Source organism: Jaculus jaculus, chromosome 5 (assembly GCF_020740685.1).
Source record: "Jaculus jaculus isolate mJacJac1 chromosome 5, mJacJac1.mat.Y.cur, whole genome shotgun sequence".
NCBI lineage: Eukaryota > Metazoa > Chordata > Mammalia > Rodentia > Dipodidae > Jaculus > Jaculus jaculus.
The window spans coordinates 157,786,640-157,813,439 of NC_059106.1; the positions used below are offsets into that span (position 1 = coordinate 157,786,640).

The 26,800-nt window shown below is 46.1% G+C and overlaps 1 protein-coding gene across 3 annotated transcripts in view; it reads right to left on the bottom strand.

Moving 5' to 3' along the window:
- Positions 1 to 25,659, bottom strand: part of Tmem50b (transmembrane protein 50B) — a 59,155-nt gene extending 33,496 nt beyond the window's left edge. The window contains exons 1-2 of one of the 3 annotated variants that reach the window (XM_045151071.1): positions 25,539 to 25,616; positions 10,581 to 10,622 (exon numbers count right to left, since the gene is read on the bottom strand). The gene's annotated coding sequence lies outside the window, so the exon portion shown is untranslated. Of the gene's footprint in view, positions 1 to 10,580; positions 10,623 to 25,075; positions 25,124 to 25,538 lie in introns of those variants that run through there. The other 2 variants (XM_045151072.1, XM_045151073.1) reach the window with 2 other exon arrangements.
- Between the last annotated feature and the right edge of the window lie 1,141 nt (positions 25,660 to 26,800).

Here is a 26,800-nt window from a genome sequence, read left to right on the forward strand (position 1 = left end):
TTAGTGGCCTGAGATATCACAACAGCTGGAAACTGGAGTGATAACTCTCAGGAAGGATTAAGTTACAGACAGAAAACCCCAAACACACTATTTTTTTGTTGTTGTTGTTGTTTTGAGGTAGGGTCTCACTCTAGTCCAGACTGACCTGGAACTTACTATGCAGTCTCAGGGTGGCCTTGAACTCATGGCAATCCATCTACCTCTGCCTCCCAAGTGCTGGGATTAAAGGTGTGCGCCACCACGCCCAGCTAGAGATTTCTTTACAGCAAAAAAAGGTACTGATATATATGTTAAAATAATTGAACAGGGCTGGAGAGATGGCTTAGCGGTTAAGTGCTTGCCTGTTAAGCCTAAGGACCCTGGTTCAAGGCTCGGTTCCCCAGGTCCCACGTTAGCCAGATGCACAAGGGGGCGCACGCGTCTGGAGTTCGTTTGCAAAGGCTGGAAGCCCTGGTGCGTCCATTCTCTCTCTCTCCCTCTATCTGTCTTTCTCTCTGTGTCTGTCGCTCTCAAATAAATAAATAAATAAAAATTAAAAAAAAATAATTGAACAGTGGTACAACTAGAAATAGAAAATATGAGTGAAATTTTTCTAAGTCTCATGCTTATACTCAGTCTATATTCCTGTTGAGATGTTCTTCTCTTAAAATTAAGTTATCAAGTTTCTTTTTATGCATGTATGTGCATGCATATAGGGCTGTGGGGGGGGGTGGACACATGTGCACGGGTGCATGTTCATGTGTGTATAGAGGCCAGAAAACAACTACCAGTGTTGCTTCTTAGAAATGCCATCAATCTTGTTTTAAAATTATTTGTTTATTTACAACCAGAAAGAGGTAGAAGAGTAACAGAGAGAATGGGTGGGCAGATGTATGTGCCACTTTGTGCATCTGGATTTACGTGGGTACTGGGGAATCAAACCCAGGCCATCAGGCTTTGCAAGCAAGTGCTTTCAACCGCTGAGCCATCTCTCCAGCCCTATTTTTTTTAATATTGTTTTTATTTGCAAGCAGAAAAAGGAAGAGAGGGAGGAAGGGAGGGAAGGAAGGAGAGACAGCAGGGAGCACAAGAACAGAAGTAGGCACAGGAGGGCCTCTTACTGCTGCAAAAGAACTCCAGATGCAGGTGCCACTCCAGACACTTTTAATTCTTGGCTAACCCCTAAACAACCGGTGGAGAGAGACACCAGGGAACTCAGCAGAGAAAAACAGCTGTGAGGATAGCTAAGCAAACTGAGATAGATAGATGACTGATTGATTGATTGACTGATTTGTGAGTGGGTGTGCCCCACACACGAGACATTTTGGAGTTCGACTGCAGCAGGTGCACAGGCACAATGTACACAGCTAAAGCCAAGTCTCCACAAGTTCAAGGCAGTCAGCTGATTTTTACTACCTGCTGCAACAGAGAGCCACAGGGGCACATTTGATCAAGACATCTTTCAACATTGTAGTGAACTGTTAGTGACAAATTAAATGTTAACTGATTAAAAGTCAAGTTTAAGGAAGGTCACTATGAATTTGAAATAGTGCTTGAAGGTTAAAAACAAAGTGAATTCATTCCCCACATGAAGTTCATTATAAAATTCATTTCCCAGGCTAAAGAGATGGCTCAGAAATTAAAGGCACTTGCTGGCAAATCCTAAGGGCCCAGATTCCATTCCCCAGTACCCACGTAAAGCCAGATGCACAAAATGGCATATGTGTCTCGAGTTCATTTGCCCTAAGTGTGCCCATATTCTCTTTCTGTCTGCCTCTTTCTCTGTATCGCAGATAAATAAATATAGACATACTATTTATTTATTTGAGACAGAGAGAGAGAGGGAGAAAGAGAATGGGCACACCAGGGCTTCTAGCCACCACAAACAAACCCAAGATGCATGTGCCACCATGAGCATCTGGCTAACGAGGGACTTGGAGAATAGAACCTGGTCCTTAGACTTTGCAGGCATGCGCCTTAACCACTATGGAGAAACCAGCTGAAGAAATTAAAGAAGGTGGCCATTAATCTGGGTGTGGCAGTCCACACCTTTAGTCCCAGCACTGAAACTGAAGTAGGGTTGTGGCGCACACCTTTAATCCCAGCACTCAGGAGGGAGGCAGAGGTAGGAGGATTGATGTGAGTTCAAGGCCACCCTGAAACTACATAGGGAATCCCAGGTCAGCCTGGGCTAGAGTGACACCTTACTTCAAAAAAACAAACAAAAAAATTATTGACAACTTCCATAATTATAGACAATATAAGTCATGCATGCACACAAGATTGCACAAGCATCTGGAGTTCAATTACAGCAGCTGGAGGCCCTGGTGTGTCAATTCTCCCTCCCTCCCTCCCTCCCTCTCTCTCTCTCTCTCTCTCTCTCTCTCCCTCTCTCTCTCATTCTTGCTCTCTTGCATTAAAAAAAAAAAAAGTCCAAATCCCAGCACTCAGGAGGCAGAGGGAGGAGGATCACTGTGAGTTCGAGGCCACCCTGAGACTCCATAGTCAATTCCAGGTCAGCCTGGGCTAGAGTGAGACCCTACCTTGAAAAACTGAAAAAGTCCACTCTGTTGAGCTTGCTAAAAAGAAAAAGTAGATAGACAAGGTCCAAAAGTTAGGGTTCATAAGCCTTCCTAAACCCCCAAATTGTGTAACCTGCCTCAAAGAAACAAAGGAAAGAGGAGGCCAGAACAGCAAGAGCCCAGCACGACGGTGAGCACTGGGAGAACAGGCCGCCGTACTACGAACTAACGCCCAACCAGGAAAACCGCTTTTCATGACCGCTGGTTACTGCTATGTCTGTATCACCACACGGTCTTGACTCAATGAAAGCTGATGATTCCAGCCCTGGCTCCCTGCCTTACAGAGGAAACACAGATGATATTTCATATAAGACTGCAGTCTTGGGCTGGAGAGACGGCTTAGCGGTTAAGCGCTTGCCTGTGAAGCCTAAGGACCCCGGTTCGAGGCTCGGTTCCCCAGGTCCCACGTTAGCCAGATGCACAAGGGGGCGCATGCGTCTGGAGTTCGTTTGCAGTGGCTGGAAGCCCTGGCGCGCCCATTCTCTCCCTCCCTCTCTCTCTCTCTCTCTCTCTCTCGCTCTCGCTCTCGCTCTCGCTCTCGCTCTCAAATAAATAAATAAAAATAAAAATTTCAAAAAAAAAGACTGCAGTCTTTGGAGATGTAACAAGAGCAAAGAGAACATAAGTAAAATGTATATGTCCAATAACAGAACAAATGTTTAAAAGTAAAATAGCTTATTTAACACAGATTTGATCTATTTTTGAAAAACAAAACTGGTTACTGGTATGAGAGAATGCTAATGACTGCTATTAACGAAGAAAGCCTGTAATATTACTTCTTTTACATCATTTTGTGTTGGAGGAACAGCATTACCATATGAACACATGACACACATATAAACACTGCACGGACAAGCCCCAGTGTGTCCATTTGTGATATGTGGGGGTGCTACAACCAGCTGTTTGTTTGCTTTTAGTTAACATATTTTCAAAGTGTGCAGTCTGATCATTAAATAGTTGTTTTTTTTTTTTAATATAGTTTTAGGAGCTGGAGAGATGGCTCTTGTCTGCAGAGCCCAATGACTTGGGTTCAATTCCCCAGTACTCATATAAAGCCAAATCCACAAAATGGCATATTTGCAGCAGCTGGAGGCCCCTGGCGTGCCCATTCATATTTTCTCTCTCTCTCTCTCTTTCTGCTTACAAATAAATAGTTTTTTTGGTTTTTTTGTTGTTGTTGTTTCAATATAGGTATCACACTAGCCCAGGTTGACCTGGAATTCTGTAGCTCCAGGATGACTTCTAACTCTCAGGGAAACTCCTATCTCTGCCTCCTAAGTGCTAGAGTTAAAGGCATGTGTCACCAATACCCAGCTAAAATTTTTTTTTAAAGAATAAAGTTATAATAAGTTATAAGTAACACAATGAACTAGCCGGTTCTTCTTACCTTTCAAAAAACCTCCTGTAAAAAGCTGAGCCTAGTGGCGCATGCCTTTAATTCCAGCACTTGGGAGGTGGAGGTAGGAGGATCACTGTGAGTTTGAGGCCAGCCTGAGACTACACAGTAAATTCCAGGTCAGCCTGGGCTAAAGCAAGATCGTACCTCCATATATCCCAACAACCCTCCCCTATCGAAAAAAAACCCAAAACACTTTTTAAAAAAAAAATTTTGTGCTGGGTGTGGTGGCACACGCCTTTAATCCCAGCACTTGAGAGGCAGAGGTAAGAGGATCACCATGAGTTCAAGGCCACCCTGAGACTCTATAGTGAATTCCAGGGGGCTGGAGAGACGGCTTAGCACTTTGCCTATGAAGCCTAAGGACACATGTTCGATCTCTCTCCAGATCCCACATAAGCCAGATGCACAAAGATGAGGCAAATGCAAGGTTACATTGTCCACTAGGTGGCACAAACATCTGGAGTTCAATTTCAGTGGCTGAGGTCCTGACATACTAATTCTCTCTTTCTCACTCAAATAAATAAATAAATAAAAGGCAACAAGAAAAAATAACAATGGATTTTTTTTTTAAGTTTATTTGAAGACTGGAGAGATGTCTCAGCAGTTAAGGTACTTGCCTGCAATGCCTAATGACCCCAGCATTAATTCCCTAATGCCCATGTAAAGCTAGATACACTGGTACATACATCTGGAGTTCATTGGCAGTGGCTGGAGGCCCTGGTGCACCCATTCTCTGTCTCTCTTTTCTCTCTGCTTGCAAATTACTAATTTTTTTTAAAAGAAAGAATCCGATTCTTTCAAAAGGATTATTTGAGACACAGAGAAAGAGAGACAGAGAGTGACTATGGGCACGCCAGGGCCTCCTGCCACTACAAACAAACTCCAGACACATGGGCCACTTTGTGCTTCTGAGCTAACCAGCCACATTATGGTGATTTTTCTGAAACACTATAATAGAAATACAGGATACTGCTTGTCAGAAAGATGATTACAGTTTAAAAGAACAAACTGAGCTATGAATTGAAGTGTGAGTTGGAGTTTCTTAAACAAAAAAATAAAAACACAAAATGATATCTACCCAGAAGAAAAAAGGCTAGATTTTAAGGTGTTTTAGAGGATAACTAAACCTGGGACAGTCAATCATGAAGGACTTTCATCCTATTTTCAGTCTGAATTCTATCCTGTAAGCCAAGCATCTATCTGTAAAGAACTAGACAGAAAACACTCCAGGCTTTGTGGACCACGTGACCTGTCACAACTATTTAGCTCTGCAGTCCTCACAGGAAATCAACCGTATGCAAAGTGTGAACAAATGAGCACGGCTGTTCCAGCAACACTTGCATTTACAAAACGAGTGGACAGCCAGTCACCTCCAGGTTACGCTTTGCAGATCCTTGCTCTAAGCAACAGGAAACCATTGGAGGTTTGTAAGCAAGGAAGTGACAGGGTCAGATCTATAAGCCAGAAAAATACTGCAGGTGGCAGCAATGCCGAGGAGGGAGTGAAGAGGAACGTAGCGCATCAGACAGAAGTGTTAACGAGGCAAACAGAAACCACATTGTACAAGCCAAAAAGTTTGATTTGACAAATACTAAGTATGAGCAATAGACAAGAAAGAGTTAGATATGATCTTCAGGTTTCCTGGCTGGGTGCCCAGTGACTGTTGAGACCACTGGTCAAAAAAGGGCCTGTGGAAGGCCAGGTGTGGTGGGGCACGCATTTAATCCCAGCACTCGGGAGGCAGAGGTGGGAGGATCACAGTGAGTTTGAGGCCACCCTGAGACTGCATAGTGAATTCCAGGTCAGCCTGAGCTTGAGTGAGACTCTACCACAAAAAAAGCAGGGGAGAGGGCCTGTGGAAAGGAAGAGAGGAAGAGGAGGGTTAGTTTGAACGCAATATATTTGATGTGCCTAAAGGATGTGCAGGTGGAGACATACCCAGAAGACAGGTAAAATGTGAGAGTGGCTTAGGACAGGTTAGGGTTAGAGGCTGTCAGCATGAAGTGATACCCAAGGCCATGGGGACCACTAAGTACTCAGGGAGAGAATGGGAGGGGTCTGAGTGTCAAAGTGGTGTGCCTCTCTAGTCTGTCTTTATCAGAGCAGGTGAGGGCGCACACACAAGGGTTTACATCCGCACACAACTCCTCCAGACCACGTTCTGAACATTTCCAAAGTGTGTCTCACGAACATGCTTGGGATGGGGGAGGGGACAGTTCAACACACCTTAGAAATCAGCCAACACCTTTTGAATGTTAATTACCTTTTGTAGCTGTTATTTTAAGACAGGCCTCAGTCCAAGCCGACCATACACACACACACACGCACGCACGCACGCACGCACGCACGCACGCACGCACGCACACACATACATACAAAAAGAAAATCTGTTACAGGACTGGGGATGTACCATGAGCAACTGTCAAGTCAATCTCTAGCAACAAGTCATAACAATGTTAACAATAAATGAACAGATTTATAAAATATCAAATAAAATAAGCACCATTCAAGACACAAGTTCTGCACTACCAGAGCAAAACAAACTGACTCAGATAAGACAAAAATGGAGCCCCCATTTCCCCCATTACCTTGACTACCCCCACCAGTAGTCCAGGGGTTTACAAATGCACAGCTCTTATAGACTACTCCATTGAGTTCTCAGAAAAATTTGTTTTGTTTCTGAGTTTCGGTGTTTGGATACAAGGTCTCACAGTGTAACCCAGGTTGACCTGGAACTGGTGATCCTCTCCCCTCAGCCTGAGTTGCCGTACCTGGCTTTCATAAGAAAGCACTACTCTTTTTGTGTGTGTTTTGTTTTGTTTATTTGTATTTATTTATCTAAGAGTGATAGACAGGAGAGAAAGAGGCAGAGAAAGAGAGAATGGGTGCGCCAGGGCCTCCAGCCACTGCAAACTCCAGATACATGAGCCCCCTTGTGCATCTGGCTTACACGGGTCCTGGGCAATTGAGCCTCGAACCAGGGTCCTTAGACTTCACAGGCAAGTGCTTAACCACTAAGCCATCCCTCCAGCCCAAAAACACTACTCTTAAAAAAATAAAAACAGGGGCTAGAGAGATGGCTTGGCAGTTAAGCACTTGCCTGTAAAGCCTAAGGACCCCAGTTAGAGGCTCGATTCCCCAGGACCCATGTTAGCCAGATGCACAAGGGGGCGCACACATCTGGAGTTCGTTTGCAGTGGCTGAAGGCCCTGGCACGCCCATTCTCTCTCTCTCTATCGGCCTCCCTCCCCGCCCCCCGTCACTCTCAAATAAATAAAAATGAACAAAAAAATTTTAAAAAAATAAATAAATAAGGGCTGGAGAGATGGCTCGGCAGTTAAGGCATTTACTTGCAAGGCCTAAGGACCCAGGTTCAACTCCCCAGTACCCACATAAAGCTAGATGCACAAGGTGGCACATACATCTGGAATTTGTTTATAGTGGCTAGAAGTGCTGGCATGCCTATTCTCTCTCTCTCTGCCTCTTTCTCTCTTTCTTTCTCAAATGAATAAATAAAATAATTTTTTAAAAATGAAAAAAGAAAATACTACTCTATTCAATTCTCACAACACATGAAAGTAGTTACTATTTTTCTATATAGGTTTTCAGCGTGTTCAATCTTTTGACATTGAGACATGACATTGTCATCTATGTTTTGGGTCATTTTTACAGTATATGGCCTGTGAGCCCCAGGTCAGACATACCTTAGTTTAGAGACTAGTTAATTTGACAAAGTCACACAATTGGCAAGGAGGCAAACTGGGCTTTTCACTGAAGTTCACACCCCGTGCTTGGGACTAGGACACTGTATTGCCGTCCACTACGAGACCATTTTCATGGAGAGGTTAAGATACTCCTGCCCGTGGCAAACACAGCATGGACAAGAAAGCGAAGATAAAGTCCTCACTTAGAGGAACACTGTAGGTCACACTGAAAGAGAAGAAAATGGTCCCATCAGGACCAGTGACCTCTATAAGTACTGTGGGGCAAAGCTTGCCAAAGGAGACCGAATATAATTTTCTCCTTGAGTTAGCTATGAACCTGTCAGGCACTCAGTGTGTTTTATAGGCCTTAAAATGTGACATGAATTATTCAGAGATCTAAGCACTTTGGGGAAAACATTTCACATGTTTAATTTCAGAGAATGTTCTCTTGCCTTCTGAATTATAAATCACATAAAAGAAAAGTAAAACTTGGTAACTGGGCATGGTGGCATATGCCTTTAAGCAGCACTCGGGAGGCAGAGGCAGGAGGTGTGCCATGCGAGGCTAGCCTGGAACCACAGAGGGAGTTACAGGTCAGTCTGGGCTAGAGTAAGACTCTACCTTGAAAAAAAAAAATGAGAAGTAGGGCTGGAGAGATGGCTTACAGGTTAAGGCGCTCGCCTGCCAAGCCTAAGGACCAGGCTCAATTCCCCAGAACCCACGTAAGCCAGATGCACAAGGTTGCACATGAGTCTGTAGTTTGTTTGCAGCAGCTGAGGTCCTGGCAGTCCAGTTCTCCCTCTCTCTCTTCCTCTTTCTCTTTGTCTCTCAAATAATAAATAAAAAATACAAATAAATAAATAAAAAGTAAAACTTTTAAAGTATCTCGAGTTTGTGTAAAAGACTGCAATCTACAACCAAGGTACAAGATATGGAGGAGCATGGGTTTTCAAAGGGACTAAGTAATATCCTTGTTAAAAAGAATTAATTATTCAAATGTAAATTACCTGATGAGTCTTCCCCTCTGCTGCTTCCCAATAAAACTGATTTCCAGGGCTGGAGAGACGGTTTTGTGGTCAGGACACTTGCTGGCAAAGTCTAAGGACCCATGTTCAACTCTCCAGATCCCATGTAAGCCAGAAGCACAAGGTGACACAAGCGTACAAGGTCGCACATGCACACAAGATGGTACATGCACCTGGAGGTCAACTGCAGTGGCTGGAGGCCCTGGCACGCCAATTCTCTCCCTCTCCCTCTCTCCCTCTCTCTCATACACACACACATACACACACACACACATACACACACACACACATACACACACACACACACAAAGACTGCCAAACTGAAACATCAGGTCCCAGATCCATATAAACAACGACCTGCTTGACCTCTGTCCCATGATGACCATCAAACCAACATGTCTGAAGCTGGGTTAAGTCTCTTCCAAGCCTGAGCCTATTCTCGATCCTGGCATTTCCTACAACAAATGAATCGTCATTCATCAAGCTCAACGAGCCAGAGACCCAGGTGTCATCCTTGCCACCGGCTTTTCTCTGATTCTGCCTCCTCAGCCTCCCTCTTCTCACCTGTCTCCATCGCCACAGTGGCCTCAGTGCTGATGTTCTCTCACCACCACTGCCCAACAATCTAGCCACACAACAGTGTTCTTCAAACTGCAGCTGAAATACTTTTTTATATAAAAATAGCACAAAACTGGTATTTTCCTCCCACTTTAAACATTTAATAAGGGCTGGAGAGATGGCTTAGCAATTAAGCACTTGCCTGTGAAGCCTAAGGACCTCGGTTCGAGGCTCGATTCCCCAGGACCCACATTAGCCAGATGCACAAGGGGGCGCACGCATCTGGAGTTCGTTTGCAGTGGCCGGAAACCCTGGCACACCCATTCTCTCTCTTTCTCTCTCTCCCTCTTTCTCTCTCTGTCTGTTGCTATCAAATAAATAAATAAAAATTTTAAAAAACACATTTAATAAAGGCTGGGAAGATGGCTCAGTGATTAAAGACACTTGCCTACAACACGTCAGCCCAGGCTCAAGTGCCAAGACACCCTCATATGCCAAACACAAAAAGTACAGCAAGCATATACTCATATGGGGTTTGCAGTGGCAAGAGGCCCTGACATGCATACACGTGTACACACACACAGACACACACAAATCTCAAAAGAAAAAAAGAAACCTCTTAATTGCCTTCCCATTCGTTTGAACCTCATTACAAACTCATCCCCTCGCTCTCTCAGCACCCGGGGTCTCTTAGTGCTGCGCATTGCTGGACCACCCCTACCTAAGCCTCAAACGTGACTGCCTTACTGGGAGGTGGCAGAGGCGAGGCAAGGCCCAGTTAGAGGCAGTAGTCACTGAAGGGTGCATCTTGTTCCCAACCCCTTTTTGCTTTCTCTCAGTCAGCTTCCAGCTGCCTTAAGCCAGGTCCCTTTCACCACCAAGACATTTCTTCCCTGCCACGGGCCTGAAATCAATGGAGCCAGCCAACCATGCAGCGCACCATCTGAAACTGGGAGCCAAATAGGCCTTTCTGGCTTTAAGGTGTTTTTCTCTGGTATTTGGTCAGAGCAACACAAAGCTAACAGTGACCCATGCCAAGCTAAATTCACACTCATGGGGAGCGTTAGGGAGCAGGAAAAAGCCTACGGATCCAGGTGTAATTCTCCGTGTAAAGCCAGATGCACAAGGAGACACATGCCTCTGCAATTTCTTTGCAGTGAATGGAGGCCCTGGTGCACTCATTCTCTCTGCCTCTTTCTCCCTCTCTCTGTCTCTCTCAAATAATAAAATATTTTTCAAAAGCCCTAATAAGGAGTAACATATTTATGCTTATGTATTTGGGTCAATGTTGGCAGTGTACCAAAGCATGTCAAATGGTTAAACAAAATGATACCTGTATAGCTATGTGAGATGGTCACACCTGTAATGCCAGCACCTAGAAGCCGGAGCAGGAAAATAATCAGTTTCAAGGCCAGCCTGTACTACAAAGAAAGTTACAGGACAGCCAGTACTACAAAGTGAAATCCTGTCTCAAAAACAAAAAATAATAATACCAATAATAGCTGGGCACAGTGGCACACGCCTTTAATCCCAGCACTCGGGAGGCAGAGGTAGGAGGATCACCATGAGTTCGAGGCCAACCTGAGACCACACAGTGAATTCCAGGTTAGCCTGGGCCAGAAAGTAAAACTCTGCCTCAAAAAAATGAAAAAAAAAAGTAATAATAATAATAATACAAACCAAATATGGAAAATATTAACAATGTTGAACCGATTGCTCATTTGATTTTTCTGTATATTTAAATATTTTGTAGGGCTGGGGAGATGGCTCAGCAGTTAAAGGCATTTCTCTATAAATCTTGTCATCCCTGGTTTAATTTTCCAGCCACCTAAGAGGAGCTGGACAGGCATTAGTTTGCACCTAGGAGACCCTGATACACCTATACACATATACACACACTAAGGTGAAAAAAAATTGTCATAAAAAGATGAAAAGAACCAGAAAGGCATATTAGCATGAATTTCCATGTGGATACAGATGACTGCTACACAATCTAAGAGCCAATCCTGCCATAGCCAAATTCTACTCACTCATGTCCTTTCTAGGTTCCCCAGTAGGAGCCCTGCTTAGTCATCATGCCTACTCTCCAGTTCAGACAAACTGGCTCTAGGGTCATAGCATTCAAGCCACACAGGCAAAAGAGAACCATGCTGGCAGGCAGTACTGAGAAAACAAAAGTATTCAGATGCACTCTACATTGAGAGTATTTCTAGAGCTGAAGAGATGATGCGGCAGGTAAGAGTGCTTCCCATGTGAGCGTGAGGGCCTGTGGAGGCCTGAGAGCCAGCAGTTAATTCCCCAGAACCCATATAATTAACAAGCATGGCGACGTACAGCTACACCCCTGCCTGTGAGGAGCCCATTCTGGAATATCGCTAGGGCTCAGGAAACCAATGAGTTCCTGAATCATTGAAGAGACTCCATCTCAAAGAAACAAGCAGATGAGTAATGGCAGGAAATACCCCATGTTCTCCTCTGGCCTTCAGGCATACGACAGGACCCCACATCCTCACACATGTGCATGTGCATTGTGCATACACAAGACACACATCACACCTACTACACACCCATGTACACAAGCACACGCACACACACACAAGAATCTTCCTAAAAGGCTAAAATCAAGTGGACAACTTGAATGTTAAGGAACACCTTCTGGCAGTGGCTAAAGACCTGAGCCCGGGAGCTAGCACCGGCATGGGGCTCACTCCTCCACCCACTCTTTCCTGCTGGACCTACCCTGACAGGTTCGCTTATCCACACTAGTCTTCCTGGACTAGCTATGCATCAGCCACTGGCTCAACTTAAGCCTCCCTAGGCTTTAGGCTTCTGGTATGTAAATGGGGACAAGGCCTCAGCCCCTCTGAGAGTAGGCATTCGTGAGGGCATAGGCACACTGAGCACTCAGTCCTGCCCATCAGCCAGAAACATGGCTCACAAACGTAGGACTGCTCTGCAGCAGGTACACCACGCCAGAGCACCGCCAGATCACTACTGTGAGGATGAGGACTCCATAAGCACCCTATTTCACTCCTTCCTGAAGCCTTCCTAAAATACAGAAGGAGTTTTTGATGACAGGAAGGACAAAAAGATAAGAAAACAGCAGTGAGAGCTGAAAGCTAGAAGGCAGATGGGCAAAAACTGACTTGGCACACCCAAGAAAGGCAAGCTCCAAGCTGGCAGCAGGGAAAGACGAGAAGCCATCCAGGGAAGGGCAGTGGAAAACAGGTCCCCAGATGCAATCCCTTCATGGCGTCAGCAAGTGCTCCTCCCGTAAACAGCAAGTCTGCAGGTGGGTGGGTGGTTCATTTCCAGTTCCTTGTGTTCTGGACTCAGGATACAGACACAACAGCAGACGTGGGGACCCCACTGCAAACCAGGGAAGGAGCTGTATGCTGAATGGAGATGGTCTCAACCTCTGTCGTAGCTCAGGACATGGCAGTCAGATCTTGTCCTTCCAAGCAGGAAGACTCTTCTGGAGGACCCAGTGAGGTTAAGACAGCACAGTTATCAGGGTTTCCACAAATGTGACAGCCCTGTGCAGTGAAGGCTCAGAGCTGCCAACTACCTTGGCCCACCATTCTTAGTCATAAGCAAAGAATCAAAGATTACTAAGCCTATGAGGAAATTTACCGTGAAAGACAAACAGAGGGAGAAAAACAGCTTGGTATAACAAATCATACAGGGAGAGAGAAAAATCTTTTGAACATGAGAAAATCTTTTGAACATGAGAAAACCAAGAATAGAACACTATCTATCCTAAGACATGTTGAGAGAACTGAAAGTGGCTTTTGCAATTTAAAAATATAATAGTGAAAATTTTTACTGAAATTGCAAATAGGAACCAAGCATGATAGCACACACCTCTAATCCTAGCACTAGAGGCTGAAACAGAAGGACAGAGTTTGAGGCCAGCTTGGGCTACAAAGCAAGTTTCAGACACCTTTTACCCCTGGACAAAAAGCAAAAGCAAAAAAGCAAGAGAAAATGCAAATAAAAGAGTTGAAGAATAAATCAAGAAAATAAGGCACATGTCTATAAAATCAGCACTGAGGAAACTACAGGAGGAAGACTATAAAATTAAGTAAAGTCTAGCCTGGACTTCATAGCAAGTTTCAGACTGTCCTGCATTACATAATAAGACCCTGCTCAAAAATGAAAAACAGGGCTGGAGAGATGGCTTAGCAATTAAGGTGCTTGCCTGCAGAGCCAAAGGGCCCAACTTCAATTCCCCAGGACCCACATAAGCCAGATGCACAAGGTGATACAGGCTAGAAGCCCTGGCACGCCCATTCTCCCTCCCTCCCTTCACCGCCCCCCCCCCCGAAATAAATAATAAAATTAGGTTTGTTTGGTTTTGTTTTTCAAGGTAGGGTTTCACTCTAGTCCAGGCTGACCTGGAATTCACTATGTAAGGTGGCCTCAAACTCTGCCTCCTGAATGCTGGGATTAAAGGCATGTGCCACCACACCTAGCTAAAGTTGTATTTTTTTAAAATTTTTTCTTTAATTTTTATTTATTTATTTGAGAGCAACAGACAGAGAGAAAAAGAGGCAGATAGAGAGAGAGAGAGAATGGGCGCACCAGTGTCTCCAGCCACTGCAAACGAACTCCAGATGCATGCACCCTCTTGTGCATCTGGCGAACGTGGGTCCTGGGGAACCGAGCGAACCGAGGTCCTTAGGCTTCACAGGCAAGCGCTTAACCGCTAAGTCATCTCTCCAGCCCTAAAGTTATATTTTTTAAAATTTTAAAGCTGGCCATGGTGGCCCATGCCTGGCTCAAAAGAAATTTTTTTAATCAAAAAGGTAAAAATTAGCTGGGCATGGTGATGCACACCTTTAATCCCAACACTCGGGAGACAGAGGTAGGTGGATCACTGTGGGTTCAAGGCCACCCTGAGACTACATAGTTAATTCCAGGTCAGCCTGGGCCAAAATGAGACCCTACCTCAGAAAAAAAAAAAAAAAAAAAAAGGCATAAATCACCATCACCAGGCATGGTGACATATGCCTTTAATCCCAGCACTCAGGAGGCAGAGGTAGGAGGCTCACCATGAGTTCAAGGCCACCCTGAGACTACATAGTGAATTCCAGGTCAGCTGTGGGCTAGAGCGGGACACTATCTTGAAAAAAAAAAAAAATAGTAAACATGGTAGTATATGCCTATAAGCCCAGCACTCAGGAGACTGAGGCAGGAAGATTACCTTGAGCTGAGCTTTGGGTATTACTTCAAGGACAGCCTAAACTGGTATGAGACACTGTCTCATAAACTATAAATGCGGGCTGTAGGGATGGCTTAGAGGTTAAGGTGCATGCCTGCGAAGCCTAAGGACCCAGGTTCAATTCTCCAGGTCCCACGTAAACCAGATGCACATGGTGGTACATGCGTCTAGAGTTTGTCTGCAATGGCTAGAGGCCCTGGCACACCCATTCTCACTCTCTCTCTCTGTCTCTAATAAATAAATAAAAATAAATCTTTAAAAAAGCATTTAATAGCCGGGTGTGGTGGCACACACGTTTAATCCCAGCACCCAGGAGGCAGAGATAGGAGGATCATGAGTTTGAGGCCACCCTGAGACTACAGAGTGAATTCCAGGTCAGCCTGAGCTAGAGTGAGACCCTACCTCATAAAACCAAAAAAAAAAAAAAAAAAAAGCATTTAATAAACTATAAATACTTTTTTTATTTTTGTTTATTTTTATTTATTTATTTGAGAGCAACAGACACACAGAGAAAGAGGCAGATAAAGGGAGAGAATGGGCGCGCCAGGGTCTCCAGCCACTGCAAACGAACTCCAGATGCATGCGCCCTCTTGTGCATCTGGCTAACATGGGTCCTGGGGAATTGAGCCTTGAACCGGGGTTCTTAGTCTTCACAAGCAAGCACTTAACAGCTAAGCCATCTCTCCAGCCCAAACTATAAATAATTTTTAAAATAGCAGTGATGGGGAAAAAGAGTTCAGACTAGAAATTCGAAAACTGCCAAGGGCCAAGGTGGTGATGCACACCTTTAACCTGAGCACTTAGGAGGCAGAGGTATGAGAATCACTGTGATTTTGAGACCAGCCTGGGACTAAAGAGTGACTTCCAGATCAGCCTGGGCTACAGTGAGCCCCTACCTTGGAAAAAAAAATTAAGAAATTTCAGCCCCCAACACTCACGTAAAATGCAGAGTGGGGTGTGCACACCTGTAACCCCAGTGCTGGGGAGGCAGGAGCAGGAAGATCCTCAGGGCTCGCGGGCCAGCCAGTCTAGCCGAATTGCTGAGCTCCAGGCCAATGAGAAACTTCGTCTCGTCTCAAAAGGAGACAGATGGAGCTGGAGAGAGAGCTCAGCAATTGCAGGCACCTGCTTGAAAAGCCTTCCAGCCACAGGTCAGCATCTATATAAAACCAGACATACAGCAGTGTGTGCATCTGATGCAGGAGTGCAAGCACACACACATAAAAAAAGATTTTAAAACACTTCAAATGGGCTGGAAAGATAGCTTAGTGGTTAGGGCACTTGCCTGCAAAGCCAAAGGACCTTGGTTTGATTCCCCAGAACCCATGCAGGCCAGGTGTACAAGGTGGTGCATGTATCTGAAGTTCGTTTGCAGTAGCTGGAGGCCCTGGCGTGCCCATTCTCTCTCTCCCTCCCTCACTCTCTCTCTCAAATAAATAAATAAAAATAAAAACATTTCAAGGGTTGGGGGAGATGGCTCAGTGGTTAAAGGCACTTACTTGCAAAGCCTAATGGCATGAGTTGAGTTTCCCAGTGCCCACATAAAAACAGATGCACAAAAAGCTGGACATGGTGGCACACACCTTTAATCCCAGCACTAAGGAGGCAGAGGCAGGAGGATCACCATGAGTTCAAGGCCACCCTGAGACTACATAGTGAATTCCAGGTCAGCCTGAGCTAGAGTGAGACCCTACCTTGAAAAAACAAAAGCAAAAAAAGAAAAGCAGATGCACAAAGTGGCACATGTGTCTGGAGTTTGCAGCTGCAGTGAGTCCTAGTGTACTCTGTCTCTGCTCTCAAATAATAAATGAATTGATTATTTTAAGAAAGTCCCCAGGAAGGATGTTCTTCTATTCTTATATTTAAAGGGTCCCTTGAATACTTAACTTAATGGATGAAAATAAACTCACACACCATGTTTAACTCAAAACATTCACTAGCCAGGTGTGGTGGTGCACACCTTTAATCCCAGCACTCCGGAGGCAGAGGTAGGAGGATCACCATGAGTTCAAGGACACCCTGAGACTACATAGTGAATTCCAGGTCAGCCTGGGCTAGAGTGAGACTTGGGGGAGAAAAAAAAAAACTCACTAAAGTAGAGATTCTGTAAACTTTAGAGTAGAGAGGGGGTGGTCAAAAAACAAAAGGGCAGGAGAGATGGCTTCTATTCTTATATTTAAAGGATCTCTTGAATACTTAACTTAATGGATGAAAATAAACTCACACACCATGTTTAACTCAAAACATTCACTAGCCAGGTGTGGTGGTGCACACCTTTAATCCCAGCACTTGGGAGGCAGAGGTAAGAGGATTACTGTGAGTTCAAGGCCACTCTGAGACTACATAGTGATCCAGGTCAGCCTGGGCTAGAATAAAACCCTACCTCAAAAACCAAACAAACAAAAAGCTAAAAAACACTGGACGCAGATAACAATGGAACTCTGAAGGAAATTCTACTATCAGCCAAAATATGAATCACAAGGCTATCAGGCATGAAGGTGGACTCGAAACATCCACACAAGCATGGGATCCAAAAATTAACTTCTCATCAAAATCCCACTAGAGTCTGAGCTCCACGAGAGAGGAACAAATCACTACCGAAGAACACAGGAGCTGGGCGTGGTGGCACACATCTTTGATCCCAGTGCTCGGGAAGACGACGTGAGTTCAAGACCAGCCTGAGACTACATAGTGAATTCAAGGTCAGCCTGGACTAGAACAATGCCCTATCTCAAAAAAAAAACAAAACACAGGAGAGCTAAGGAGCACACAGCTGTGCCTCAGATGCACACAGCCAGGCCAAACTGGAGCAGCACAATGTCCCCAGGGCTTTGGCAGCTTTGGGGCCCGAGGCGTGACACAGATTCCTATCTGTGCGAGGCAGGGCTGGCATGACCTTGCGCACGCGCTGATGCAGTTTCTGCTCTCCCGCAGCCTGAGGCCTGCACCAGCAGTGGTCATGCACTCACCTCAGAGAGGTGTGGCCTCGATGGATCTTGGTAATTGCTGGTAAGCTCATGGGAACTAAGAAGCAGAAATAACCTTACTTCTCCTGTGTTCCCAGTCTAGAGCTCTCGAGATGCCCTGAGAGCTGAGCACCATTTCTTAGGTCTCCTCCTAACAATACCTCAACTTCCTCACAAAGAGCCCCTGTGACCGTCGGGTAAGCCAAAGCCGTTTTGTTTAGCTCACCTTTTTCTGAAAGTTTTCTTCTAATAGTGAAAGCACTATCCTTTCCTTACACAGTCAAGTTTGAAGTGAAGATTTTTATGTGGTTTTTTTTTTTTTTTTTTTTTTTTTTTGGTTTTTCGAGTTAGGGTGTCACTCTAGGCTAGGCTGACCTGGAATTCACTATGGAGTCTCAGGGTGACCTCGAACTCACGGCAATCCTCCTACCTCTGCCTCTTCCTGAGTGCTGGGCTTAAAGGCGTGCGCCACCACAGCCGGCTCTTTTGTGTGTTTTTAATTTTTATTTTCAAGGAGAGAGATAGGATTGGCATGCCAGGGCATCTTGCCACTGCAAACAAACTCTAGATGCGTGTGCCATTTTTGCATCTGGCTTTCCTCAGGTACTGAGGAATCAAACCTGAACCAGCATGCTTTGCGCGCAAGCCCTTTTAACCAACTAAACCATTTCCCCAGCCCTGAACTAGGTAAGTTTTGTTTTGTTTTGTTTTTGTTTTCCAAGGTAAGGTCTTGCTCTAGTCCAGGCTGACCTGGAATTCACTTTACAGTTTCAGGCTGGCCTCAAATTCACAGCGAACCACCTACCTCTGTCTCTCCAAGTGCTGGGATTGAAGGCGTGCACCACCAAACCGAGCCCTGAAGATTTTTAAACAAAAAAATCATCCTGGGGCTGCGGAAAGTTAAAGGTCCTTGTATACAAAGCCTGTCGGCCTGGGCTTGTTTCCCCAACACCCACAAAACACTGGAGTTCCTCTACAGTGGCAACAGACCCTAGTGTGCCCACACACACACACAAATAAATTTTTTAAAATAATGATTCCCGGGCTGGAAGAATGGCTTAGCAGTTAAGGCATTGGCCTGCAAAGCCAAAGAACCCAGGTTCGATTCCCCAGGATCCACGTTAGCCAGATGCACAAGGGGGTGCAAGCGTCTGGAGTTTGTCTGCAGTGGCTGGAAGCCCTGGTGCACCCATTCTCTCTCTCTCTCCCTCTTTCTCTGTCAAATAAGTAAAATACTTTTTAAAAAATGAACTCCAAACTTAGGGCACTGTGACGTTTTCCCGAGTGTATGGACACACAGCGCCATGGTGCACATGTGCTGTCCCTCTCCTTCCATCTTGTTCGCACAGTCTCTCTTCTGCTGGTGGCCCTCAAACTTCATGGTCTCCTAATTCTGCTCCCGCTCCCACAATGCTGTGGCACACTGAGATCGGAGGCGCTTATGCCACTTGGCATCTAGCCTTGTAACTGTGCCGGGGATCCAAACTCCGGTCAGCAGGCTTGCAGGGCAAATCTCTCCAGGCCTGTTGTGACATTTTCCTTCTTATTTTTTTAATTACTTATTTGTGTGTGTGTGGGGGGGGGAGTAAGCCAGGGTTTCTTGTGTCTGCAAATGAACTCCTGCTTGCCTTTAGGAGGGTGTCTGGGGAATTTAACCTGAGCTAGCCGACTTCGCAAGCAAGCACCTTTAACCATCGAGCCATTTCCCAGTGGCCTCCCTATCCTGCCCCACTGTGACATTTTATAAGCCTATCTAGACCTCATGGGGACTCTGAAAGACGTAACTGTTACCACAATTTATTTAATGAACAATTCCTTATTAACAAATGAAGATAGCTTATAATCCTGTAAGGCTTGAGATTAATTACAAAAATCAGTAAGAATTATTATTTTATTTATTTGCACTAGGGAGTATGGGCGCACCAGCCCTTCTTCCCACTATAAATGAATGCATGCACCACTCTGTGCATCTGGCTTTACATGGGTACTGAAGAAGTGAACCTGGGCCAGAAGGCTTTGCAAGCAAGTACTTTTAACCACTGAGCCATGTCCCCAGCCTCCCCCACTTTTTATTTTCGAGACAGAGTTTCACCCTAGCCCAGCTGACCTGGAATTCACTAGGTAGTCTCAGGGTAGCCTTGAACTCACGGTGATCCTCCTCCGTCTGCCTCCCAAGTGCTGGTTTTAAAGGCGTGCGCCACCATACCTGGCTCACTAGCCCTTTTAAAAAAAAATTTATGTACTTATGAGAGAAAGAATAAAAAATTATGATTTTAGGTCTGGAAAAATAGCCTAGTGGTTAAGGCACTTGCCTGCAAAGCCAAAGGACCCGGGTTTGATTCCTCAGGACCCACGTAAGTCAGACGCACAACGTGGTGCGCGCGTCTGGAGTTTAATGGCAGCAGGCGAGGCCCTGGCGTGCCCGTTTTCTCCCCTCTATCTGTCTCTCTCTCTCAAATACGTAAATAACTTTTCTAAAAGAATTATTTTTTAATATTTTTATTTATTTATTTGAGAGAGAGGAAAAAGAAAGAGGCAGATAGAGAATGGCACTCAGGGCCTCCAGCCACCACAAATGAACTCCAGACGAATGCACCACATGTGCATCTGGCTTATGTGGGTCCTGAGGAATCAAATCTGGGTCCTTTGGCTTTCCAGGCAAGCACCCTATCTGCTAAGCCATCTCTCCATCCCGAGAACGATGATGTTAAAGTCTAGTAGATCAAATTCCAAAATACTGTGATTTTTTTTTTTCTTGCTTTGTGGAACATAAACCTGTCATATCTAACTTAGCAATTTTGAGACCTTTCTTTCCATAGGAACTACATATACACCCACTCTTTCGATCCTCTTTAAAATTAGCCAACTCTAGTCAGGTGTGGTAGCACACACCTTTAATTTCATTACTCCAGAGACAGAGCAAGGAGGGTCACTATGAGTTTAAGGCCACCCTGGGGTTACATAATGAGTTCCAGGTTATCCTAGGCTACAGTGACACCCTACCTCAAAACAAAAACAAGCCAGGTGTAGTGGCACACACCTTTAATCCCAGCACTCGGGAGGCAGAGGTAGGAGTATCGCCGTGAGTTCGAGGCCACCCTGAGACTACATAGTGAATTCCAGGTCACCCTGGGCTAAAGTGAAACCTTACCTCGGAAAAAAAAAAAAAAAAAAAAGCCAATTCTAAATTATTAAATAAAACTTTAAAACATGTGCCTAGGGCGGGAGAGACGGTTCGGCAGTCAAGGCTCTTACTGGCAAAGACTAATGACCAGGGTTTGATTCCCTAGTACCCACCTAAAGCTCAATGCACTGAGTGGTACATGCATCTAGAGTTCATCTGCGGCAGCTGTAGACTCTGGCATACCCTTTCTTTCTTTCTTTCTCTCCCTCTCTTTATCTATCTATCTCTTCCCCCTTCCTTCCTCCTTGCAAATAAAAAATGTGCCTGTTTGTATGAGTCTTAACACCATTCAAAACTATAGGATATGTGGATGCATTCATGTTATATACAGAAATATTAATCCATACATATATTTTATTTTAAGCTTATTTTCAAGACAAGAGAAGGCTGGAGAGATGGCTTAGCAGTTAGAAGCACTTGCTTGCAAAGCCTGATGGCCTGGGTTCAGTTCCCCAGTACCTACATAAATCCAGATGCACAAAGAGCACGCCTCTGGAGTTCCTTTGCAGTTGCAAGAGGTCTGTTGTGCCCAGCCCCCACCCCACCCCACTTGCAGATAAATTCCAGGCTGACCTGGAATTCACTATGTAGTCTCAAGGTGGCCTTGAACTCTCAGGGATCCTCCTACCTCTGCCTCCCAAGTGCTGGGATTAAAGGTGTGCACCACCACGCCCTAACTAAATAACAATATTTTTAAAAATAAAGGTATATGTCTCAGGGACCATTGCAGAAGAGGGAACAGAAGAACTGTAAGAGCCACAGAGTAGATAGGAATATCCTGAGATAATGCTACCCCACAGGGACTGACTGAAACTTTCATGGTCCCACAGTGTTGATACCTTAACCCCACTGAGGAGGGTCCCCAGGGTAACAGGAGTAATGGGGAAAAAAAGAGTATAACCTTTTATTATATAAAAGAAAATGTTTAAAAAAAAGGAAGAGGGCTGGAGAGATGGCTTAGCGGTTAAAACGCTTGCCTGTGAAGCCTAAGGACCCCGGTTCGAGGCTCGGTTCCCCAGGTCCCACGTTAGCCAGATGCACAAGGGGGCGCACGCGTCTGGAGTTCGTTTGCAGAGGCTGGAAGCCCTGGCGCACGCATTCTGTCTCTCTCCCTCTATCTGTCCTTCTTTCTGTGTCTGTCACTCTCAAATAAATAAATAAAAATTTTTAAAAAAAAAGGAAGAGAAAGATTAACACAAAAATTAGGGGAAATTAGACCTTTTCATTAATAGTAGAATACAAAAGTATTTTAAAGCCAGGCATGGTGACACACGCCTTTAATCCCAGTGCTCAGGAGCAGAGGTAGGAGAACTGCAGTGAGTTCAATGCCACCCTAAGACTACCTAGTGAATTCCAGGTCAGCCAGGGCTAGTGAGCCCCTAGTTTTTTGTTTGTTTTAGTTTGTTCGGTGTGAATCAGCAGGGTCTCAACTATGTAGCCCAAGTTGTCTGTCCCAGGTACTGGAATCAGAAGTGCTACCAAAAAAAGCCTTCCCAGGCTGGAGAGATGGCTTAGCAGTTAACACATGTTCCTGTGAAGCCCAAGAACCCAGCATATGCACCCACAATGTGACTGCTCACATTTCCTCTTGCTTCTCTATTCATTCCCCCCAAGTCACAAGAGACCATATAGCCTGAAAATTACCACTCAGGGTAACAAGGTCAATAAACCTGTCACTATTTTGTTTTGTCTTTTTTTTAAGGTAGAGTCTCACTATAGCCCAGGCTGACCTGGAACTCACTCTGTAGTCCCACACTAATCTCCATCTCACAGCGATCCTCCTGCCTCTGCCTCCCAAGTGCTAGGATTAAAGGAGAGCACTATCACGCCAGGCAAACATTACTCAACATTTTTTCTAACACAGTCCCTAATTATAAAAGCACCAGAGACTCTAAAAAATACATTTACTTCACTTAAATTTCACAAATGCCTTTAAATGGTAAAACCTTAAACTGGGCATAATCCCAGCAACTAGGAAGCTGAGGCAGGAGTATTGCCACAAGTGTGAGGCCACCCTGGGCTCAGACATAGCCAGTAGTAGGCAAGCCAGGGTTACATAATGAAATTGCCTCGGATAAGTTATACTTTAAAAGTTCCCTGACCCAAGTATGGTGGCTCACACTAATCCCAGCCCTCAGGAGGCTGAGATCAGAGAATCACAGAGAGTTCAAGGCAAACCTGGGTTACAGAATGAATGCTAGGTCAGCCTGGGCTAGAATAAGGCCTTACCTCGGGGAAGGAAAAAAAAGACAGTGAGTTCTGGGGCTGGAGAGACGGCTTAGCAGTTAAGGTGCTTGCCTGCCAAGCCAAAGGTTCCCAGTTCGATTCTCCTGGACCCACATTAGCCAGATGCACTGGGGGGCTCATGAGTCTACAGTTCACTTGCAGGGGCTGCAGGCCCTGGTGCGCCCATTCTTTCTCTTTCCCTGCCTCTATCTCTCTCTCAAATAAATAAAATACTTAAAAAAAAAAAGAGTTCCTTCTGATCTAAACATATACTAAGTGCTATATCTGTTCATGTTATCTATTTGAAACTTAGCCTACAATTCCAAAAGGGTTTTCATGCATCAAAGCTTTTAATGGCTAAAATCCAGAAACAATCAAACTGTCCATGAATAAAGGTCCCAAAACACATGTTGCACTATAACTCAACCACAGCATTTTAAAAAAAGAGACAAGGCTGGGCTGGAGGGATGGCTTAGCGGTTAAGGCCTTTGCCTGCAAAGCCAAAGGACCCAGGTTCAATTCCCCAGGACCCAAGTTAACCAGATGCACAAGCAGGGGCACGTGTCTGCACGTTGGCCTGCAGTGGCTGAGGGCCCTAGCATGCCCATTCTCTCTCTCTCTCTGTGTCCCCTTTCTCTTTCAAATAAATAAATACACACATAATTTTTTAATTTTTTTTTAAAAAAAAAAGGAGAAAAGGTTAAGTCCATATGTACTCAAGTGGAAAGGTGTCTTTAGCAGTTGCCAAGTAGTACTGACAGGATCTCCCCCTCTCAAGTAGAATTGGTGGCACAAACAGAGAAGAGAGAACGGGTTAAGGTAGCACACACCTTCAGTTCTGGCACCTGCCAAGCCGATATATTTCTGTGCTATTTGAATGTGTTACTTGATATCCTTCTGCAATGCCTGTTTTACACATGAATGTCACTTTTAATATTTTTAAAAGGCAAATAGGGATTAAACAAGATAAATTTTTAGCTCTGTGGTCCAGGAATAAATGTATAAAAGACCAGCAGATCTGTAGGAGTGGTAGCTCACTCCCATAATCCCAGCACTCAGTAAAGGTAGGAAGACTGCCAAGTGTTCAAGGCCAGCCTGGGCTACAGTGAGTCTTAGCCTCAAAAACTCAAAATGAGGGCTGGAGAGATGGCTTAGCAGTTAAGCGCTTGCCTGTGAAGCCTAAGAACCCTGGTTTGAGGCTTGATTCCCCAGGACCCACGTTAGCCAGATGCACAAAGGGGCGCACGCCTCTGGAGGTCATTTGCAGTGGCTGGGGATCCTGGCGAGCCCATTCTCTCTCTGCCTCTTTCTCCCTCTGCCTGTCGCTCTCAAATAAACAAAATTTTAAAAAATATTTTTTAAAAAAATGAGGCTGGAGAGATGGCTCAGCGGGTTCAAGTCCCTAGTACCCGTGTAAAGCCAGATGCACAAAGTAGCGCATGCATCTGGATATTACCTGCAGCCGCTACAGGCGCGAGTACACCCATTCATATTCATTCTCAACCTCCCCCACTCTTTTAAAGAAGAAAATTCTTTAACACACATACACAAGCAAAGCAAGGGGGGCTGAGGGGAACAGACAGTTGGAGGCCGCTGTAATCCTAACTGATACATGAAGAGGATATGAGAAAGGTATGTCTTCCAAGAGGAAAAATGCCTCCTCACTCGGCTCTAATTAAACCTGATTTTCCCTGCACCATCAATACACCAAACACCTTCTGGGTTTCACTTTGTAAGGGAGAAAAGTCCTCTGAACACTGTGCTCCGTTAAAGCGTTGAATGCCTGGCTCTGCCCGTTCGAAACCTACACGCGAGAAAGAAGCGAAGGCAGATGACAGACTAAAGACAACGCCGCCGGAGGATGGACGAGCTTGGGAAGGAAGGGGGCGCTTCCGGAACTGTGAAGAAACGGGGTTCGCGGCTGCGGGGAGGGCGAAGAACTTGAGCAGGGTGACACACTGCGCAGAGGGAGAGGATGCCTTGGAGGCGGACACCGCTGGCGCCCGGCCGGCCGTGCAGCCCGGAGGGGGAGAGAGCGAGGCTGGGAGCCGCCCTGCGCGAGCCCTGCTCCGGGGCTTTGCAAAAGTCACTTATTTACCTTGCAGCGGGTTTAAGTGCCGTCCGAGTGGTTTACTCGGAAGCCCACTTAACTTGGCTGGGGAAAAAAAAAAAAAGCCACCAAAATGGCTTACCGTGGCCCGCGGCGACCACGCTCGGCTGGTACTTACTCTTCAAAGGACACTTGGTGATGGATGCTTCCCGAGACGTCCCCGGTTCCTCTCCCACTGCCGCTGTCATTCCCCCCCCCCGCCCCGTTCCCATCGCCGCCCTTGGCTCTGCTTGGGATGGCGTCGCCCAAGTCCACCGAATGGAACAGTGCCCGGTCCCGGCAACGGATCACGGCACAGCCGGGTGGGGAGCGGGGAGGCAGGGGCGTTGGGGACTCGGCCGTGCAGATCGCCCCCTCCCCTGCTCTCCCTTGGCCGGGAGATGCTAGGGACAAGGGGCTGAGTTGGGGGGGGGGATCACGGTCGCGCGAGGGGACGCCGGCCACACCCCGCGGGTCGCCGGTGGCTGGGAGGGTGGAGGGAGACCACAGCAGGGTGAGGGTGGCGGGGGGACGCTTCCTCCCGCCCGCCGTCCCCCCACCGCCGGTTTTCGAGACACACGGACACCCGCAAACGCGCTCACCCGGTTTCCCACGACCTCCTGCCACGCCGACGCCAGGCGCTCGCGCTGGGAGAAGGATGAGGCCCCGGCCCGGCCGGCTTCGCCTCGTTCCACCTCGGCTCCCCGCGCCTCGAGCCCTCCGCAGGCGTGCGGCCAGGGCGCCGTGCGCACCGCAGCAACCAATCGGCGTGCAGCAAGTGGCCTGTGGGGGCGGGGCGTTGCTCCGGGGGCGGGGCGGAACTCCTAAGGGGGCGGGGCCAGGGAGCCGGCCGGGGCGTCGTGTGCACAGCAATAGCCAATCGGCGTGCAGTCAGTGCCGGCCTGGGGCGGGGCCGGGCTCCTAGGGGCGGGGCTGGGACAGCGGAGCTCTGCGGAGGTCCGACCTTGATCTCCATAAGGGCTCTGATAGTGTAAGCAGGTGCCGCGCCTGTCAGTTTTGTCACCCTGTGTACATGAGCTCAAATCGGCCTCCCTGACATCATTTGCGTGGAGCCTTCCAGGCCTGCGGCACACTATCCGTTTGCATTGTTCGCTAGCTGTCCAGAGTAGAGCACGTGGGCCAAGATATTCAGAAATGGTGATTTAAGACTAATTTACACCCCCCCCAGGATGCTCAGTTAATACTGTTTACCTGAAGCTAGCAGCAAAATAAAAGCTAGATTCCTCGATCCAGACTAACGATTCTTTTTTCTGTCCATTCACCAAGACTTTCAACTTTTTTTTTTAAATAATCTCTTCTACTTGTCTACTTTAAGGACATGCCTTGAGAATTTTCAGCATAACTTCAAGACCCTTTGGAAGCCATGTTTACATTTCCTACAGAATAGAAATGTAGTTGTTGAGGGAAAAGATGCTGTATAAAATGCTGAGTTAAGAAGCCATAGATTATTACTAGGAAATTTTCAGTACCAGGAATGGGATACCTTCCAGTGAGTTGTTGGACAGGGAGGTCCCTGATGCCCCCAAAACATTACAAGCCATTGCCGAGGCCCTGGGTTTCCCACCAGGAATAGATGGTAAGACCCTATTGCTGAAGACTCCATATACTTGGGCTGCAAGGTCACTGAGAAATCCTTGTGGAGCTGAACTGATAACCTCCTCCATGTAGACCAGCTGACAGAAAGCTGGAAAAAGCCAAGCTGCACGCAGTTCAATGGGAGAGAGAGAAATCACTAGTGAAGTGTTATTCCTATCAATCTTACACTTGCTGAGATCTAGTTGCTCAAAAAGATGTTGAGTAGGGCTGGAGAAGTGACTTAGCGGTAAAGATGTTTACCTTTGAA